The sequence below is a fragment of the Rhincodon typus genome, chromosome 12 (assembly GCF_021869965.1).
Source record: "Rhincodon typus isolate 14 chromosome 12, sRhiTyp1.1, whole genome shotgun sequence".
Lineage (NCBI taxonomy): Eukaryota > Metazoa > Chordata > Chondrichthyes > Orectolobiformes > Rhincodontidae > Rhincodon > Rhincodon typus.
Window position 1 is genome coordinate 32,300,107 of NC_063343.1, and position 10,296 is coordinate 32,310,402.

The following is a 10,296-nucleotide window of genomic DNA, read 5'->3' on the forward strand; positions in this document are numbered from 1 at the left end:
TGATACTAAGAACTTCTAGACCAATAGATACACAACATGACAGAAACTAAACGTAGTACTATTTCTGGACCATCCAATGTTTGTCTTCCTAGGACAAGGAGAGACCTGAAGTCAGGAGACACTGTGACAATCTACACATTCAATAAATAGAGCCACTTCTTTCTTTTGAGCTACGTTCCCACCACCAAAATCATGGCAACTTTTTTTTGCTTGTTTTTAACCTACTGACCACCCCCATTAAAACATCCTGTGTAGCCAATGGAATATTTATAAGCGAAGCCCATTACATGCAATGCTAACCATCAAAGGTGAGGTGGGAGGGAGTAGGGGAAACGGGAAGAGACTAAATCAAATGGAGTTGGAGGGGGTAATAAAGTACTGTATCCTCCTCGAAAGGCTTCAAGAACATTGATGGATGCAGAATGCTTCTTCTCCAATGATACTCAGGCAAGAACATAATTGAGGGAAGACAGGCAGACAGTTGGCAGAGATCACCCCCTTCATTGCCCGCTGCATGGACCTGTTTATCACCAGCCTGGCCAGGTCCAGGAGTAGACCCACGAGGACATCGTCCAATCTGTCCACACTCCTCCACACCAGTTGCCCAAAGATCAGGAGTGTGGTGCTAAAGTGCAACCCAAAACACAACAAAAGAGTTTTCAAATAACTAAAATGGGTGTGCATTGCCCACAACCAATATATACATGGTCCATGGGCTCCACAGTGCCACAAAATAAACAGTTTGGCTGGGAGTCTGTGAATGGCCGCAATCTGCGGTTGTAAGGAACTGCTGCATGCAACACTCTCCATCCCAGGTCCCCAGTGGAAAGTGGAAGGACTCCCACGTAGAGAGCCCTACACTGGGGATAGTCACTTCTTATTAATGAAAGTCAGACAGAATTAAGAACGGACTCCAGCCTAACAAATAGCCCCTGACAATGATCTCATAAATGACTTTGTTCCTCCCACATCACCCATTTCTGCCACTCCCTCAGCAATGTTAACCAAAATTAGGAATTTATATTCTATTTCTGGATTTGTGTGTGATGTTTTGTCGCTGTTTATTCTTTTCACCCCATGTTCACCCTTTGGCACACCAAACACACTATCATCTTCCAACACGCTTTCTCTGCTGTCCAGTTTAGATCCATTAGTCCCATCCAATCTTCTACACAAAGGAAGCCAGAGCATCTTGACTAATAACACTTATTCCTAATCCAACATTCATTAACTTAGATCCACCACTGGCATCTCTTCATTATCCAGATGCTGTCCTGCGGTTCAGTATGTATCCTGGCAATATCCAGCTTCGTCTTCCACCCTTTATACTGCTAGATATTGTTTCAAAATTTATTCCCTGAACTTGGATGATGTTGGCAACTCCAGTGCTTTCTGCCCATCCTGAATGTACTTGAGAAAGTGATAATGAACTGCCTTCTTGAACCTCTGTAAGCATCACAATCTGTAGTCACCTGTAGGCTAAATAGGGTAAAGATGGTAGATTCTTCTCCAAAGGGCATTAGTCACTCAGATTTTTATGTAGATATATCACTCCAATGCGTCATGATCATCATTACTAATACCAGCTTTTCAATTGTTTAATTAACTGCATTCAAATTTGAAACTCATGGCTTCACATTACTAGTTCAGTGGTATAACTATCCCTACATTTGTATAATAGTATAATACTGCTTGCCTGACATCCGGTACAGGATATAATCATTGAATGATTACAGACAGGAGACCATTCTGTCAGTTGTATGCATGCCAGTTCTCTGCAAGAGCAATACAGCTGGTCCCATGTACCAGTCATTTTTTTTTGCCATAAGCCTGCAAGTCTTTAATTTCCCAGTTCTTATTCAATTTCTTCTGAAATGGTGTAGTTAAATCTGCCTCCACCATGCTCTTGGGTGGTGCATTCCAGATTGTAGTCACTTGCTGGATCAAAATGATTTTCCTCAAATTGCATTTGATTCCTTTGCCAATCATCTTAAACCTGTGTCCTCTGTTTACTGACCCATCCAGCAATAAGAACATTTTGCCTCTCTCTACTCTGTCTAAACCCTACAAGCATTTTCAAAGCTAATATGAAATCTCAAACTTCTCTTGATGGAGAATAGCTCCAACCTCTACAATATATCAATGTAGCCAGAGCATTTTGTTCCTAGAATTATATTTGTAAGTTTTCTTTTCTGCACCATACCTAAAACTTTCATAAGCTTCATTTGATAAACTATGATTGAGGTCAATTAGTGCGAAATAAAGATTTACTAAAGTTTCTTTGCTTTTGGATTCTAAACACAGCAGTCATTTTTTGCACTGTAAACTTAACAGTGGTAATGTGATAAGGACCAGATGACATTTTAAATGATATTAGTTAAGGGACAAATTTTGACAAGAACTCTGAAAAGAACTCCTTCGTTCTTAAAAATGATGCCTTGGATTGTTTAATTCTCCCTGACAGGAAGGTGAGACCTTGGTTTAACATTTCATCTTGAAAACTGTGCAGCATTCCCTCAAAACTGTATTTACAGGCAGGCTAGATTTTAGCTGAAGTAGCTGGTGTGGGAGTTTAATTTGGAACCTTTTGACTAAGGGGCAAGAATGGTACCAATTTGCAGTGAACCAAGCTGTACACAATCCCAATGTTCTACTTAATCACAGGGTATGGTTCTGATTGTTATCTTCCCCAATGCAAAGACTATATATGTACGTCTCTATAACATTATCCACGATGCGTACTGCCCTAAACTTTCATGTTACTGAAACCCTCTTCCATATATTTGTCATCTAGAAACCTTGATTATTCCTAATGTTTCTCTTGATTGGTCTACCAACTTCCACTTTACCTAACTGCAACTTACCTAAACTCTGCTGCTTGCACCTTATTTATGTACCCTTATTACTCAACCTTCATGTTTGTCCTTGCTAATCTTTAATGGTTCCTGGTCTGCCAACATCTCAAATGTAAAATTCTCATCCTTGTACTTCAATCTCTCCATGGTGTTAACTCTTTATTTGTCTGTTAATATTTCAGTGCAGTAATGAAGTTTTGCATTACTAGAGGATTTTTAAACCAATTAAGTTAAACCAACGCCTTGTCAGTTTTCCCAAGTGAATGTAAAATTTCTATTCTAAGAAAGAAGGGAGGCTCTCCCTGTTTCATGACAAATATTTATCTTTTAACCAACATCCGCAAAATGATTTATTTAGTCACGTATCTCATTACCTTTTAAGGGACCTTGCTGGATCCAAAAGGATACCATATTTCTCTGCATTACAACAGTGAAAACACTTCAAAAGTACTTTATTGGCCGTAAAGTGCTTCAATACATTATGGTGCCACATAAATTCCTCTCATTCACAGCTGATGTTTCAGCCTCCTGGGCCTCGTGCATTGGAAATCCCTTCCTAAATTTTTCATCATCATATCTTTCTCTTCCTTTCAGATCTTCCTCTGGTTCACCCCTTTGACCAAGATTTTGGTGACCTTTCTTAACATGCACATTTTTTGATTTTGTATCAATTTTTATTTGTACTTCTATGAAGTTTCTTGAGACTTTTTTTGCATTATTAAAAGAGCTAAATTATTGTGTTGAGTTTGTTATTACCATTGTTTTTTCAGCAAATGTCACATTTGTCCATTTTTATGTGGGATCGCAGATAGAATTGGCCTATTCCAAGACTTTGTGTCACAATAGTATTTTAGTTTCATGCCTCTCACAATGAACACAGACCTTTTTAAAAATTAATTACTAGGATTTGCAACATTATAATTTTGCAATGGGCCCAGAATCAGATTTGTGAAACAATTTATCCAAAATCATTGAATGTCAGCTTAAACATTATAGGACAACATTGCAGAAGAGGCTCAGTTTCAGCTGTAATTTCAGCCCAAGATCAGACAAAGCCCCAGAGAAATAATGTAAACAAACATTTTCAGTTATTTACAGAATTTCTGTGGCTGAAGAGCAGACGCATGCCAGAGAAATTGCAAATGTGTTGGGAGATAATGAAATAAATAACAAAAAACAAACTTTGGAACCTAATTTGTTCACTTATGTTAAATTGTGTTCAAATATGATTTATCGGGGATTGAGGTGCGCTCAATTCTTTCAAAGGCCCAGGTTTACTGAAAGATAAAAGAATACAGGAGGTCTTGTGATGCAGTTGCAATGCCTCTGGCTCTGATTCAAGTTCCATACCAGGGCTCCCTTGACTATGTAAGGTATGCTTGCAACATGGCCAAACAGGTTGATTTTCAGTTAATTGTAAACCCTTCCAAAAATTTTGCAGGCAGCAGAGTCTCCTGCTCAAGCATCCTGCAGAAAGCAATGGAAAATCATTGCAGTACTTTGCCCCATAGCTCCAGGCCCCAGCACTCAGAAGCAAGAAGATAAAACAGACTAAAAATGTGGAAGAGTATATAAAAAAAATCCAAGGTGTCCAAATCCAAGGTGTCCACAAGGTGTGTTTAGGATCTCAGTGCATTTCTGCAATTATCACATTTTTTAAGCATCTTGCACAGAATTTTGACTTGTAGCATGGACACAGTCCCAGTACATGTACAGGGTTAAAATGTCAAAAATAGCAGAGCATGTTAAATACAAAATGCTCCCACTGACTTAGAAAATGTGTGGGAAAGCCCGATGTGGAAGGTGGATCTTTGAATTAACTGTGTAAATGGCAATTAAAAACATGTTTAAACAAAAATTGTGGCTTTAGCAGCAAAAGTACAAGGTTCCTGAACTCTCTAAACCTCTCTAAGGTCAGATGGCAAGATCACAGTAGGAATTGACAGGGTTGTGAAATTAATGTGCAGGGAGAGCCTTTATATTCTAAAACAGGCTAGCTACTGCCTTTTGCCTGTGTCACATCTCTAGTTCTGAGCATATCATTTCACTGCTTTGAAGCTGATTTTCAAGTTTGGAAGTCATTTCTGTGATTTTGGACTTTTTTTACACTGATCTACAGTCATTTGCTGTCAACCTTCAATGCAACGTGGAAGCAACTTTTGCAGCTCTGATGAAGAATAAGTTGACTTCGCAGGCAACCATAGGAGCAGCAGCCTTCTCCTAAAAACAAAGCAGGAGAAAGTTTAGGCCATTCAGCTCATCCTGCCTCCTTCACCATTCAGTATGATAATGGCTGAGCCTTTTTCTTAACACCATACACCTGCTCTTTCTCAATACTCTTTGAAGTCTTCAGTGTCTAGAAATCTACTTCTATCTTCAATATGTGCAGTGAGTTGTCCTCTGCTACCTATACTGTCAAGAACACCATGGGGTCATTCCTCTCCAAGTGAAGATATTTTTCCTTGTCTCAATACTAAATGGTTTACTTTATGTCCTGAGAGAGTAACATCTTAGTCTAGACCCTGAGCCAGGAGAAACATCATCTTTGCATCAGATTTGTCCAGCTCTGTCAGAAGTTTACAAGTTCCACTGAGATGCCCTCTTATTCTTCTAAACTCCAATGAATACAGTCTCAGTTGACCCAACTTGTCATATTTTCTCCTGTACTCAAACCCTTTTGCAATGAAGATCAACATGCCATTTGCTTGCTATACCTGCATGCTTGCTTTCAGTGACCAGTGTACAAGGACACCCAGGTTCCTTCGTACATCAACATTTCCAATCTTTCACTATTTAAATAATACTCTGCCATTCTGTTTTCCTACCAAAGTGGGCAAAGTCTCTTATCCACATTATATTCCTCTGCCATACATTTGTTCATTCGCTTGACTTGTCCAAATCACCTTCAAGGTACTTCACATCCTCCTCACCATTCGCAATCCCATCTGGTTTTATGCTGTCAGCAAACTTGAAAATATTACATTTAATTCCCTCATCTAAATCGTTCTTACATATTGTGAATAACCGGTGCCATTCCCTTGCCACTACATTTCAATCTGAAAAAAATCCATTTATTCTGAGAGATGAAACCTATTTGTTTAAACTGCCGAAAAATAGGACATGTCTAGGCCAACTGCTGGAAGCTACAGGGAAATCCAGTGGAGCTTATTGGGTCATATAAGACTTTGTGAAGAGAATGGAAGTCAGAGAGCTTAACAGGCCAGGCTATGGCTCTGACTGTGGTCGTGAATACCTGTAAAGGCACTCCTGAGAGTGAAGACAAGGTTAAACAAATCCCCCTAAGAGTTACTGGGAATTTATGTCTGAAGGAAGGGTGACCATATATCCCCAGGGTGAAGTGAGCAAGCCTGTAGTGATAATGAGGAATACTGAGGCCAGTAAGTGCTTCTGCTGGGAAAGGGCATGACCTCCCCACTAGAGAATGCTAAAAGTGATTGATAGAGCCTACATGTCCATTCCACTTTGTTAGAGTGCAACCTTGTGTCTGGACCAATGACTGTGGGGTTTGTACCTAGTTTCCCTGTGGACAGGATGAACTTGCTCTTCAACAATGAACTGGCAGGACGAAAATTAATAGAATCCCCAGTGACCTCTGAGAAGCCCACTAAGGTCAGGGACACTGAACAACTGCAAGAGAAAGTGCCTGGCATATTTTTTTCTGACTGTGCGGTCACATATTCCGTGACCACACAAGCTTAGCCAGTGGAGCTGAAGTGACACTGCAAACAGCACGTCCTCTGGCCTGGTTGTTTGAAATCTTTTTGGGAGTCTAAAGTGTCCAAGGACAAAGTAAGCAGGACTTCCTCAGTAGTGACTTAACAAGCTTACACACTGTTAAAGCACTAGCTCAAACTCATCCCTATTGAGATGAGACGCAATCAGATCCTGAATGCTACAAGTTAAAACATGGAGAAATAGCAACTGCATCACAGACCTGAAAATGGGAAGTATACAATGATCTACCAGGAAGTAGTGATGCCCAGAGAGTGTAGGGCAATATTGTGGCTACAACTGGCCACAGCTCTACAAGGATGAAAGAAGTTTTTTTTTGCTTAACCTGCCACATCTGCCAGGAAATCCCTGACCGACATTAAACCCTGTGGCTACGATTCTTGTGCCAGCTTTTGAGGAATATTAAGTAAGGAGTTATTGGATTGTGTAGGTGCCCTGCCCAAAACTAAAGGGACTACCAGTATATTGTAGATATCATGGACATGGCTACCAGAGGCTGTTCACCTGAGAATCCCATCTGCCAAAATGGTGGTGAGAAAGTTCACCCAATTTTTACCCTGGTATGGACTGCACATGGAGATCCAGTTAGACGAGGGCTCAACTTTAATAACCAAAGTGTTCCAGTAAGTCATGGGTAACCTGGGTGCTACCCAGTGGAAGTCTTCAATGTATCACCACAGTCATGAGGGGCACTAGAACAGTATCACCAGATCCTGAATCAATGACCAGAGCACACTGCCATCAGTGTTCTTTCTCATTTTTCTGGAATTTGTGAGGAACCTGAAGTAGTCTGAGTGGCATACTACATCCATTGAGCGGAAGTCATTTTACAACGTCTTTTCACAGTTTGCTTATTAACAATTAAATGTATGCATTTATATTATTTTACAGTTACAGGTATACTACCTGCAAAAACAAACAAAATAGTTTGTTTGGCTTAAAAGTCTGGGGATCCGTTTAGTGGTGGCAATATATACACCACATTTATTACATGTCCAAAAAAGGACACTTGTTTATTCACATTCCTTTGTTGGCAGCTGTTTGTGCCTATCTTTATTTGCTGCCCAATGATTGTATGTGCATTTTGGTTGATATTCAATCCAAACAAAAGTTGCATCAAGTTGCCCAATTGATCCCTTTCTGATATATTTCTGGATTTACATTCAAACGAGTCAAAGTGCTATTAAGTCACACTCTGAGATATGGGCAAAATCTTCAAATTGTCCTTTCTTCACAGTTGACATACTGAACCTTGTATACACTATTCAGAAAAGTATTCTGGTATCAACTGTTCTGACAAATGTTTGATTTCAAGTCACAAAATTGCAGCTACTCTGTTTTTCTTTCCCAGTATAACAGAAGCTCTGTTTGATGTAGCCATCACCATCTTCTGTAAATAAAGGCCACTGTTAACATCAAATTGGTTGATTGCTGTCACAATGGAGGCACTGTCACAAGCAGTCAGTCTCAAAATTGCTTCAAAAACAATCTTTAAGCAAACTCAGATTCTGATTTAAACTTGATGCAAAAATCAACATTTTTCTCTGCACCAAAATGTCCATACTTTCTTCTATTATCAAGGTATGAAAATGCAATATGCACAATTCATCCAGAAACTGTCATCGTATGACAAAGCCAATACACTCTATAAATTTGAAGAAGTAATTCTTGCTGAGCCAGCCCTCAGTAATTGCTGTGTACTTCGCCACATGATTATCAATGTTTTTCAGGTTGTTGACAATGAGGATGATGGAATGCTGATAAAGTTCCAATTCAGGATGGAATATGACTTGGAGAACAACTATTATAAGTGTCCTTAGAGTTTGATGGAGAGCAAGTATTTATGACCAACATCGTTTCCTCGATGATGTACGTTATATACAGAGCAGGGAGCGTCAGACCCCCACGTGACATGACATCACTCTATCCGATTGATAGCTGCTACCTCACACCCTACCTCCCAATTATATATTCATTCTGAATATTTACCCTTTTCTATCATTAACATGTTGCATTTCTTAAAATGTGAACCATATTCTCAGCCTTCTTGGAGGATGTGAAGGACTGCTGCTGGATGGGTTCTTCCTTCTCGAAAGTGCGAACATTGGCTGCTGTTTTCTTCTTTAGGCATGTGCTTTACTGGAATCCTAGTTATTGTCTGGCTGAACCTGGCTACTTTTCTTCCAATCCATTAGGAGTACTGAGTGACTACAGTGTCAATTGTCTGGTAAAATGTGGTTAAATGTTAATTTCCATGCTCTGAGCAGTGTGTTATGTGCAATTTCCTCAACAGAATGGATCTTTTGGATTGCCCCATGCTGCAGGACCTGCAGGTGTCATTGGGGCCATGCCTCTCACTCACTGTGACGTGGTGCATTTCCTGGCTTAACAGGTTTTTCTGCTCCCTGTGACCATGTTTGTGCATCAACCTCCCTAGGTGGGTCTGTGAAGGTCTGGGTTTGCCCTTCAATGTCCTCCACTAAAATGAGCTTTGGGGATCCTCCTTCCCTTGAGTTCTTTCATTTGCTGCAAGGGTTCTATTTTGTCAGAGTTGCCTCTGGTATCTTTTGGATTCACACTGAATTAGTCTTCCAGTTGTGCAATGTGTTTCTGGTACCCTTTATTGGCACATGATGTTCATAGAATCATAGAAGCCCTAGAATATGGAAACAGGCCATTCAGCCCAACAAGTCCACACTGATCCTCCAAAGAGAATCCCACCCAGACCCATCCACCTTCCCTATCCCTGCATTTCCCTTTGCTAATGCACTTAACCTACACATCCCTGGACACTATGGGCAATTTAGCATGGCTAATCCACCTCACTTGCACATCTTTGTGACTGTGGGAGGAAACTGGAGCACCCAGAGGAAACCCACGCAGACGTGGGGAGAATGTGCAAACTCCACACAGACAGTTGTCTGAGATTGGAATTGAACCCAGGTCGCTGGTGCTGTGAGGTAGCTGTGCTAACCACTGAGCCACCGTGCAGCCCTAACATTCTAGGCTTCATTTTGCCTTTGGCAGATCTTCCAAGACTTTGATTATCCTTGTTCTGTTGTTTGAAAATGATTTCTCTTAGTGTCTGCTTTGGGCTCATGCACTATCATCATCCCAGTTTGCTGCTTGTTTTCATGGGCTCTGGCACCCTGAGGAATTAACACTGATTTGGAAAAATATAAAGGGTCTGAAATTTCTCATCCTCTGTGCTAGAGTTTCAGTCATGTCGATGAGGTGCACTTTCAGCTTTGGAGGCAGAGTACAGAGGGCTAGTGGAGATCTGGTCAGCCCCTGTGCAGCATCTGAGGGGATAGAAACAGCTGCTCCTGTATCAAGTTTAAATCTGGACTTGTGTTCATTAATGAAGCCCACCTTACAGCAGACATCCACAGTCATCTGGGTTATGTCTCCAAGGAAATGCTCTTCAAATAGTTGGGAGTCTTCTACTTCCAAATGCTAATGAACCTTTGTGTCCCTGATGGGGACTTGTGCCTTAGAGATGCAAGTGCCTTGCTGTGATTATCTACCGAAATAGACTGTTTGAAGCCCACATTGGTGGCAGGACATATTTCATTCCTTTGGCACCACGTCTGGAACAAGAGGCTGCAGTGCCCTCTTTTGGCCTTGGCTGTATGTGAGCAAACACATAGAAGCTCTTTCCATGAACAAACTGTACTCATTCCCTGAA